Here is a 10,249-nt window from a genome sequence, read left to right on the forward strand (position 1 = left end):
ATTACCCAATTGCACTTTTCGGTCAAAGATTTGATGTGTGAGAGCCCCTTCTGCCATTTCTTGAGTGTAAACCTCAAGGATTTCAATTTGTACATAATAACTGCAGTTATATGAGTCTTATGTGAAGGCTTGTTCCAAACCTCCCTCACACAGTCCATGAACCCAGGTTGATGCACCCAATAATTTTCAAATCTAAAGATGTGTGCTTTAGGAATTATGGTGCAGATAGAAATTACACAAGGAACATGATCAGACGCAGTTCTAGCAAGAGGTGCAACTTGTGTCATGGTATATTGAGTTATCCAACTTGCAGAAGTAAAAAACCAGTCCAATTGCTCAAGAAGTGGAACATCCTGCATGTTTGACCAGGTAAATCTTCTACCTTTTAAAGGAAGTTCCAGCAGACCTAAATGGCCAATGATCTCATTAAAGATAAAAATATCATTAACATCCCCTCCCGGAAGATTACGATTGTCCATGGACCTGATAAAATTAAAATCTCCCAATAACAACCATTTTTGTTCAGGTTCTACCTTAAGGTTATATAACCAGTTAACAAACTCATCCCTCAATACACCCTGACAAGGCCCATAAACATTCACTAAAAACCACTGGTCATTATTATGTATCGAGGTGAAGCTGATGACAATTCCAAAAGGCTTTACTTCAATTAAGGCACCCTTAAAAATGTCTGAACGCCACACGGTCAGAATACCACCCGAGGCTCCTCTCGAGGGTGATTCAATGAACTGATCAAAACCCATAGGACAAATGCTCTTAATTAATGAACAAGGACAATTTGACAACTTAGTTTCTTGCAAACAAGCAACCGCACACTGGCTTTCAGAAATTTTCTCTCTAACAGTTCGTTGTCGTGTTTCAGAATTTAGACCATGAACATTCCAACAAAGCACCTTCCAATTATGCATAGATCTTTGATTCATGAGATAACCAAAAGCGAAGTATCAACAACTGGATGACATACAATGCCATACACCCAAAGCCATAAGAAACAAAATGCATCCAGTTTTGGCCGCGCAACATAAAGTTTAGAATGACATAGACGACAGCGAATTTAACAGGCTCGCTACACCTAGCTAAAGTTTTAAACTGCAACATTTAAACACCACTGGAGGGGGAGTCGTCCTTGGGATTAGCCATAAGCTTCTCCTTGGATAGCAGGTTGGGGTCGATCTCCAGCTCCGCTCCAATTGCTTGTAGCACGTTGAGAGGCGTGGGTGGAGGAGCATCTTCAGACTTGCCATCATCACCAATGTCGTCAGGGGTGGGCTAGGCCTTCTGTATGGGCTTGGAATGAGGACGCCTTTTGGTGGGCTGGAGGGAAAGCTGCTCAAAACTCATAGGTTTGAACCCATCTAGTTTTGTCGCGCTTCTCGTACATCTCCGTACAGAAGTATCCACTAAAGGAGCCACGATCTTCCTTCTTCTTGCTTGTTTCTTGTCATTGGCCTGCGCAGAAGAAAAAACCACAGAAGAAGAGGAGTTATCCTCCAGGCTGCCAGACACAACATCTTCAGGGTGCATCTCTCCAGTCCCATCAAAATCAGACACTTCATTATCATTAGCACTGAGAACCTCGTCAGAAGGACTTCCAAAAAGAGCTCTGGCAACTGGTCGTTTAGCCACAATAGGCTTCCTTAGAGCAAGGCTGTTGGGAAAGCTTGGCACCAAAGAAGACATCCTCTGCGAATCATCAAAGGCAATGGTCCATGTGCGCTTGGAGTGTGTCACTGTCCCAAGTGGCTTGAATAAGATAGGTCTAGGCACCTCCTTAACAGCAAATTCAGGTAACAGATTTTCAAAAGATCTCTTCCAGATCATCTCTGGAGGAAGAGGTGGCCTAGCCACAATCCGTGCCATGCCAATGAATATCTGATGCTGCTGAATGACAGGAGGTTGATAAGGAACAATTGCCAAAGGATTTTCCTCAATAGCCTGCTGCACATTGTCATGTAACTGCTGATCCGGCTGCAATTGATTTTGCTCCTCAAACTGCATCCCCACATGTTGTTCCACAGACCTAGAGCCCTCCGGCTGATCAATGACAATAGAAACCTGATCCTGTTCAGGCACAATAGGTTATGGCAGCTGCTGATGCTCATCCTCATTATCCCCCCAGTTTGCATTTCCCCATCCAGCATGATCTATGTTATTTTCCTAAGGCAATGGAGGTGCTATAGGCGCATCGTTCCACCCCAGCATCGGATATGGCGGAAGAACAAACATCAAATTATCTTGTAGCAGATTTCCAGGCAAGGGGTGTGGATTTCCATCTAGCGGCATCGGATCTTCATCGTTTGGCATCTGGTCAGCAAAGTCAGCGCCCAGCACATAGCAAGCAGCAGTCCACGAGACCTGAGCTCCTCCCCATTCTGCATAATCTCCAAAGACCACATCACGTGGCACCAATGGCGTGTCAGGGAAACTTGCCTCCACCAGAGTTCGAACCAAATATGGATCCTCACTATCCCACGAATGGAATTTCCCAAAGGTGCCCACTGCCTGTGATATGAACTCCGTATTGCGGTAATCAAGAGGAATACCAATGAACATGAGCCAACCCTTGCGGAACCCATGATTCCTCTTAAAATTTGCTCCCTCATCATGTTTCATAAATCTAACGAAACGGTCATTACCCAGAGGAAATGGGGCATGCTGAATCAACGTATATCTGACAGATGGATCTCTGACTTGGAATAACCCTACTCCATGAAACCAAGGCTGAGCAGAGCGAACCAGAGTACCTCTATCCCTGACCGGTCCAAGCGGACCCTCTGGAGCAGGCATGACCTCGGCGACCATGTAATCCTCATGGCGGCGAGGAGGACGAGCCGCAGGCGTGATGAAGGTGCGAGGAAGCCGCCTTTCTCCACCATCGATGATGTGGTGGCCTGCTGGAACGAAACGTTGTGGATCAAGCTCATAGTTCGCCATAGCCGGTTGCTTCTGGGAGGGGATGGGGTTTTCTTTGGGAAGAGGAGGGGGATTGGTGCAATGAGGGCGGCGATGATGAGACTGGGCAAGCTATCCTAATAACTCTGGCACCGTTCCCCTGACCGGTAGGGTTTTCCGATATACTCGTGCTTTGTTGTAGAGAAATTGGTCACCAAGCCATTGGTGCACGCGAAATCATTACAATCCCTGCTAAAGTGACCCATGCGTGAGCAAGCCGAGCAGACCGCTCGCATTCCACAAGAGGTTGCTAGGCGGCCCCTGAGATTACAGAGGGTACAAGTTAAAACCCGGTCCACCATGTCATTGACCATGGCATCAAACCGTTGTGCTTCTTCTTGCGTGGTGGGTATTTCCTGTAGAGGGGTTGATGGGCTTGGGCCAGTAGATGTGTCCAACATCTCAGAAATTGGGGTATTCTGTGACAAGGCAGGCCCATTAACCAAAGAACCAGAGCTTGGCCCAACAGATATATCTGGAGACACTCGGCCAGAACGGTGTGCGTCCAAAGAGGATGGGCTAGATCTCAAGCTACCATTTTGAACTAGAGAAATTCCCGCTTCTGCAAATTGTGCAGAAGGATTACCAGAAACCACGGGCCGCGGATCCACAGTTATCAGATCAAGTGTGGATGACGTGGTCGAACGATGCAACTCCGGCAACGGTTGAACAGTACCAAACACGATAGGCGGCCGAGCCACCGTCCAATGCAAGTCAAGGGGGCGCTTGTCTAATAACAACACGCTCATGAGCAGATAGATTATATCCCCCATCCATAATAGTATCAATGCAATTTTGAGAAGCAGGATATCTATAACCTTTGCAGGCAGAATATTGTTCAAATGTGGCAAAAGACAATTTCTTGCAAACAGTGGTAGCTGACTTAAGAGAAGATCTAACCGGAGGCTTATGCATGGCCAAAAGACCCAAAGAAGATCTACGTTTAGTAGGACTAATCAAAATCCACTCAGCATCACATTCTTTACGCCAAATCTTAAGTTCCCGAACCCAATTAGGTCCTCCATTGCCCCAAAGATTGAAATAACATTTGAACAGATCGCAAGCAAATGAACGCAGATCCACAATAATAAAACCAACTTGCTTGATGAGACTTTGAAAGAGAAAACCTTGTCTTTGACGTGAAGAACCCGTAGATCAATAGCCGATCCACCAATTGCAGCCTCCAAAGCTGCCGCCACAGACTCCTCCGACAATCGGAACGCGTGACGGCTAAAGGACACAATCAATGTGAAAGCCCTCCTTCGTCCCATTGGATGGATCGTTTGACCAGCGGATCTGAAAACCTCATCAGAAAAAGCCGTACCCTTGGAGAAATCCAAGCCAAGGGTAGATCCACCAGACAAACCCATAGGAGATGGGTATTTCCTTGATCCAGAAGAGACGCCGGAGAGGATGATCGGAAGGGATCCACAGATTAGTGGAGGATGATGGAGATCGCCGGAGGTGAGGCCAGAGCCACGGTGGGTGGTGGGAGTGCCATCCACCTGAGTGCTAGTCTTTTGTTAGAGCAATGTTTTGGTCAACTAGCTATGTTTAATTACTAAAATTGCTCGATCTAGTGAGTGTGGTATGTCTGTTGTATGCTCTTTTGTGTGCCCAAGCAAGCGATGTTAAATTATGCAATGACGTACCCAGGGAAATTTCCACCAAGATTAGAATTATCAAACTCATCACATGCACATAAATCAGAAGAATCATTTGCGATGCACACAATCATTCAATGTGAAAGGTCTGCTGGCACCGCGCAAAGTTTCCCTTCACATTTCCAAAATTTTGGCCCATCGCCAAAATATCTACCCCCGCCCCCCTTCCCCACCCCCTTTTCTCCCCGACCACAAGTCATATTTCCCATGTTTCCTCCTTCCTTCCTTCCTTGCTAAGCTATAGCCGCTTCCTCGCTCTCGTCATCTCGCATCCTACCGGGGGGGTCGCCATGGTCTTTTCCAAAGACCTCTCCAGTGGTTCCTCCTCCGACGACGACGCCCTCACCACCCGGGTATGCCTCTCTTCTCTCTCTTGGGCTATGAATTGGAATGAAGGATTTTTACCCGGCGATAGATTTGAGTCATTTCGTCCTCTTGCAGCTCCCTAGGACCATCAGTGGCAACGAATGGAGCGGGGTGGCTGAAGATCTATCTGCTCGTTGTCACCATCAATCTCCATGCATGAAGCTAGTTGCGTTTGATTCTGTGGATAGTGGGAGGAAGTTTCTGGCATGTGCAGAGAAGGTTAGACCCTCTTTCGTTGTTATAAATCATTTGTTAGATGTGATTCAAACACTGTAACGGTCCCAACCCATTCATACCACACCTTCAACCAAACGCATCCTAAGACAGTGTCACAATTTGTATCTAGTATCTTAAATTATTGCCATCTCATCAGCGGTGCCATTAGAAAATTATTTGGCACCACTTCAGCAGTTTGTGCAGCCAACTTTGGTTCACACATCCGATCAGCCAAATAGTAAAATACTAAATCTTTATGACATGAAGGAACTGGGCATCGGAGCAACTACGTGCTCCGGAGTCTGGGTCCCTAATTTTTTTTACGCTGCATCGGTTCGCCAGTGCAGGGCACCGGTGTGAGATGTAGCAATAGTTGTCTTTACCCCAGTTTTGGCATACATAGTGGACGGCCTTAGTGCTATTAGTTCTATGTTACTAAATTTGTGCATGTACACACCTGTTAGTATGAATTTGTTGTCATCCAAACACTGTCGCTATACTGTCGCAGTTATATTTACCTTCCTCATAAAATGTTCAATTTGTTATTTATTGTACATGAGTAAGAACTTGTTGCGTTGTTGTAGTTAATTATTTGGTTGTTGTATTAGTTCCAATGAGTTCATTTGCACATTCGTCTTTTTGAGAAGATATGTCATAATTAACATGTTTCTTTAGTTTTTCAAAATAAGCATTGGTGATTTTCTATGTTGCTATAAACCCATTTCCCCTACAGTTGTTACTGATCTAGTTTTAAATATTATAGGATGAATGGAAGTGTTCTTACTTGGAGTGGGTTGATCAAGAGTTGCCACAGTCTTTGAACATGTGCCTAGTGAAGCTCTGGAGCATGTATGAGGAAGAGAACAGATGTAGGCTTAGAGAAACTGTTGTCAACGCTGAAGAATATTTGAAGATGCGAGATAAAAAGTTGAAGGTGGAGAATGAGCTCAGATTTTTTAAATCAGACTTTGCTAAGATGGTGTTGGCGAAGGAGGAGGCACTTTCCCAGTTGGCCCGTGCAAAACATGTTCTTACTAAACTGAAAGCTGAGGTGGATAAGACGAGCCTAGATGATCTCGATTAGGGAAATGAATATATTGTTCTTATGAAATTGAACTAGCTATATGTTGTACCATGTTGTTTTCATGTAGCTACCGCACTATGATGTTATAATATATTTATGTGCTTGATATGAAATTGGCAAAGCGTTGTTCGATATTAAATGTGAATTTGCGTAATACTAGAATTATTAATTGTAAACTAATAAACCTGCTAAATGTGGCATGGACCTTTGCAAACGGTTCTAGCAGTAAAAGCGCTTGCGATGGATAGCCCAATGCCACACAGTTTTCTTCATCAAATCGTGTGTGATATAGTTGATAGAAGCAAATAGTTAACCAAGGCAGACCGTGTGTGATAGTTACACCTTTCACACATGAGCCTACACATAAAACTATGTGGGATGTACGTACGAACGGAAACATTTTTCCTGGATTTATTCTGTGGGATGTACATAAGAACGGAAACGTATTCCTTGGATTGACTGTGTGTGATATACATACGAACGAAAATGTTTTTCTGGGATTCACCGTGTGGGATGTACATACCTATGAAAATGATGTTCTCAGATTACCGTGTGGGATGTACATACCTACGAAAATTATTGGGTTTTGATGCCTTGCCTGATCGCACACAGCCCCAGCCTGTGTCCTAGGAGGGCCTATCCCTAATGATTTCTAGGTCGTGTGGGAAGGACCCCCCTATCGCCCACACTCACATGGCGACGGTTCTAAATGCCATCGTGAAAAGGGGTTAAAAACTGTTTGTTTAGCACCGACATGCACCATTGACCCTTTGCTCGATGATGAAGTTGGGGTTCTCCGCGGCCTTGGCCGCCTCAGCCTCCTCGCTCATGAATTGGCCGTAGATTTGTCCTTATGCCGTAGATTTGGCCTTCTGTCAGCCGATGCTGCTTGAGGAGGGATAGGTTGTACCTTGTTCCTCCTGCGCCTACTGAAACCCTGACATCGACTGTGGCGCGGGCTACTGCTCCACCATGGCATCCTTGAAGTGCGCCTACACATGCTCCATGGTCAAGCCGGCATCGAACAGGGCGGGCAAGGGCGCTAACTCATTGCCGAAGGCTATCTCTATCGTCGGAGACCTCTGAGGAGTAGGCCGGTAGGCCAACCTCTATCGGCCTCACATGGCAACCTTGCCAGCTGGCCACAAGGGTGGCCAGCTCATGCTTATGCTCCGTCGAGAGGCTCTCCAACAATGCACTAGAGCTCGCGGTCATGGCAGAGGTGGTCCATGGAGAAGTATGTGAAGCAGACGTAGTGTGGCGTGGTTTGTGCCGAGTGTGACCTGGTGCAAATGGCGGACACCGGCCAGGCCAAGCGGCGGGGTGTGTCAATGCAGGTGCCGGAGTTGGTTTCGCGGTCGGTATGCCTGTATAATGACGGTAGGCGAACGGACAACAACCTACTTCAAGTGGTAGATTTCCATCATGCCCCGTCCAGTAATGTCTCTACGACATTAAACAGGTGCGGACATCGGACGCGGCGCAAGCGGTGCTCTCGACCGACGCGGCGCTTCAATGTTGGCACAAATGAAAGGTCGCATTCGCTCTAGGCTGGCATGAATGCAACACTCGTGCTCTGGAATGGCTTGAGCAATGGAAACAGCTTCACGCGAGAGAGAATTTCGGGTTCAGTCCAGGGACTCCTTTGCGTATGTGGCAGCAATCCCGCAAAGCCCCTTGTTTTGCCTCTAGTTTGCCAGAAAACAAATGTCTAAGCCGGTCCGCAGACCGATGGGATACCGTGCTGGATGGCAAAATGGGTCCAGACAGAAGCGGACGATTTGAGGGTCAGCTTTGGGGATGCCTTTACTCCTATAAAAGGATGTTGTAGTACCCACCTTCTAGGGGCTTCACGGGCGAGGAGCCCTCTGTGTGTCCGTTGTGGTGTTCGGCGGGGACCTCTTGGGAGCTATCCGCATCATTGGATCTACCCGGACGGCAAGCACCCAAGAGATCTGCCATGGCTATCCATGATAGATGGACTGCGGGCAAAGGGACAGGGCCACCGTCTTATAGCGCCCTTTCACATGCCCACTCGCACGCGAGATTGGATGCCGGACCCGCGCGTTGGCGTCCTCGCCTCGCGGGGGTCAAAGGGGGGCAAAGGCGCGTGAGACGATGTAGGTGGGAATGACGAACACCCTGTTTGTTGTCTCCGAACTAGCTCGGCTTGCGTTGCGCCCATGCGTGGCTTACTAGGAGCCTCCGCGCCCGTCTGTTCCACGAGGGCCTCCTAGGGGCTTTTTGCGCCATCTGATATTATAATATATACTTCCTTGACCACTTTAACACAGATCAATCTTAAGAAGATCATTGCCTACTCCTCTGTATCCCATATGAGTTTGGTGACTATTGATATGTTTAGTCAGGCGGTGGCTGTTAGGTCACCTATTCTGAGTTATGAACACACAAGAAAGGCCAAAACATGTGTGCCAGGCATGCGACCGATCAACCTACTGGCAATAGGGGAGAAAACTTAACATGTCGCAACGAAAACATCAATGTCTGTTTAGCCAACACTGCCTAATTAAAGAGTTGTAAATATCATAAACCCATACCACCGTAAGGTTTGGGACGGATCATGCATTCCTAGGAGATCTACTGGGTGCATTGCATATCTTTGCTTGCACCCCATTAAAACTCTCTCATGATTCTCATGAGTTCTTCATAAAGGCCCAGGAAGTTTAAAGACATCCATCAAATAGGTCAGAGGGGATTGCATAACTACCTTGATGAGGATTTCTTTGCCGCCATTAGAAAATTCTCCCTATTGCACCATTCCATTCAGAAGTTGCGCTTGAATGATGTGAAAAATCCCTCATGCCATTCAGCCCATTGGTGTAGGGAGCCCCAAATATTTTGCTCAAACTATACATGTGTCCCCCTGCACCACAACCTTGACCTCCTCTTGTACATCGTTAGGGCAAGCTTTCCCATGCATGAGACCACTTGTGTCAACACATTTCCCAACTGGCATGTCCCTTGGGCATGTTGATCACTTGCTGCACAGCCGACCTTGCTCTCGGCCTCTGTGATGACCCACAAGTGTAGGGGATCTATCGTAGCCCTTTCGATAAGTAAGAGTGTCAAACCCAACGAGGAGCAGAAGGAAATGATAAGCGGTTTTCAGCAAGGTAATCTCTGCAAGCACTGAAATTATCGGTAACAGATAGTTTTGTGATAAGGTAAATTGTAGCGAGCAACAAGTAATGAAAGTAAATAAGGTGCGGCAAGATGTCCCAATCCTTTTTGTAGCAAATGACAAGCCTGGACAAACTCTTATATGAAGGAAAGCGCTCCCGAGGACACATGGGAATTATGGTCAAGCTAGTTTTCATCATGTTCATATGATTCGCGTTCGGTACTTTGATAATTTGATACGTGGGTGGACCGGTGCTTGGGTACTACCCTTCCTTGGACAAGCATCCCACTTATGATTAACCACTATTGCAAGCATCCGCAACTACAACAGAACTATTGTAACGCCCTCGATGCGGCTATATCTCCCACGTGTCGAAGCACGACTTAGAGGCATAACCGCATTGAAAGAAATGTCGCAAGTGAGGTAATCTTCGCAAACAACCCATGTAATACAATAAGGGAAAAGATACATAGTTGGCTTACAATCGCCACTTCACACAAATACATGAATAAAGCATTACATCAACCAAATACAATCAGGGCCCGACTACGAAACCAAAATAAAAGAAGAACCCCAAATGCGACAAGGTCCCTGATCGACCCCAACTGGGCTCCACTACTGATCAACTAGAACGAAACAACACAAAGGACAAGATCTTCATCGAGCTCCTCCTGAGCTTGGTTGCGTCATCTGCACGGACTCATCGGCAACTGCAAACTGGTTTTGGAAGTATCTGTGAGTCACGGGGACTCAGCAATCTCACACCCTCGTGATCAAGACTATTTAAGCTTATGGGTAAGGTAA

The 10,249-nt window shown here is 46.6% G+C and overlaps 1 pseudogene; it reads right to left on the reverse strand.

Moving 5' to 3' along the window:
* Positions 1–1,119: 1,119 nt before the first annotated feature.
* Positions 1,120–2,325, reverse strand: LOC147965984 (uncharacterized; annotated as a pseudogene).
* Between the last annotated feature and the right edge of the window lie 7,924 nt (positions 2,326–10,249).

This window comes from Triticum urartu, chromosome 6A (assembly GCF_056163025.1).
Source record: "Triticum urartu cultivar PI428250 chromosome 6A, HENAU_Tu73, whole genome shotgun sequence".
Classification (NCBI taxonomy): domain Eukaryota; kingdom Viridiplantae; phylum Streptophyta; class Magnoliopsida; order Poales; family Poaceae; genus Triticum; species Triticum urartu.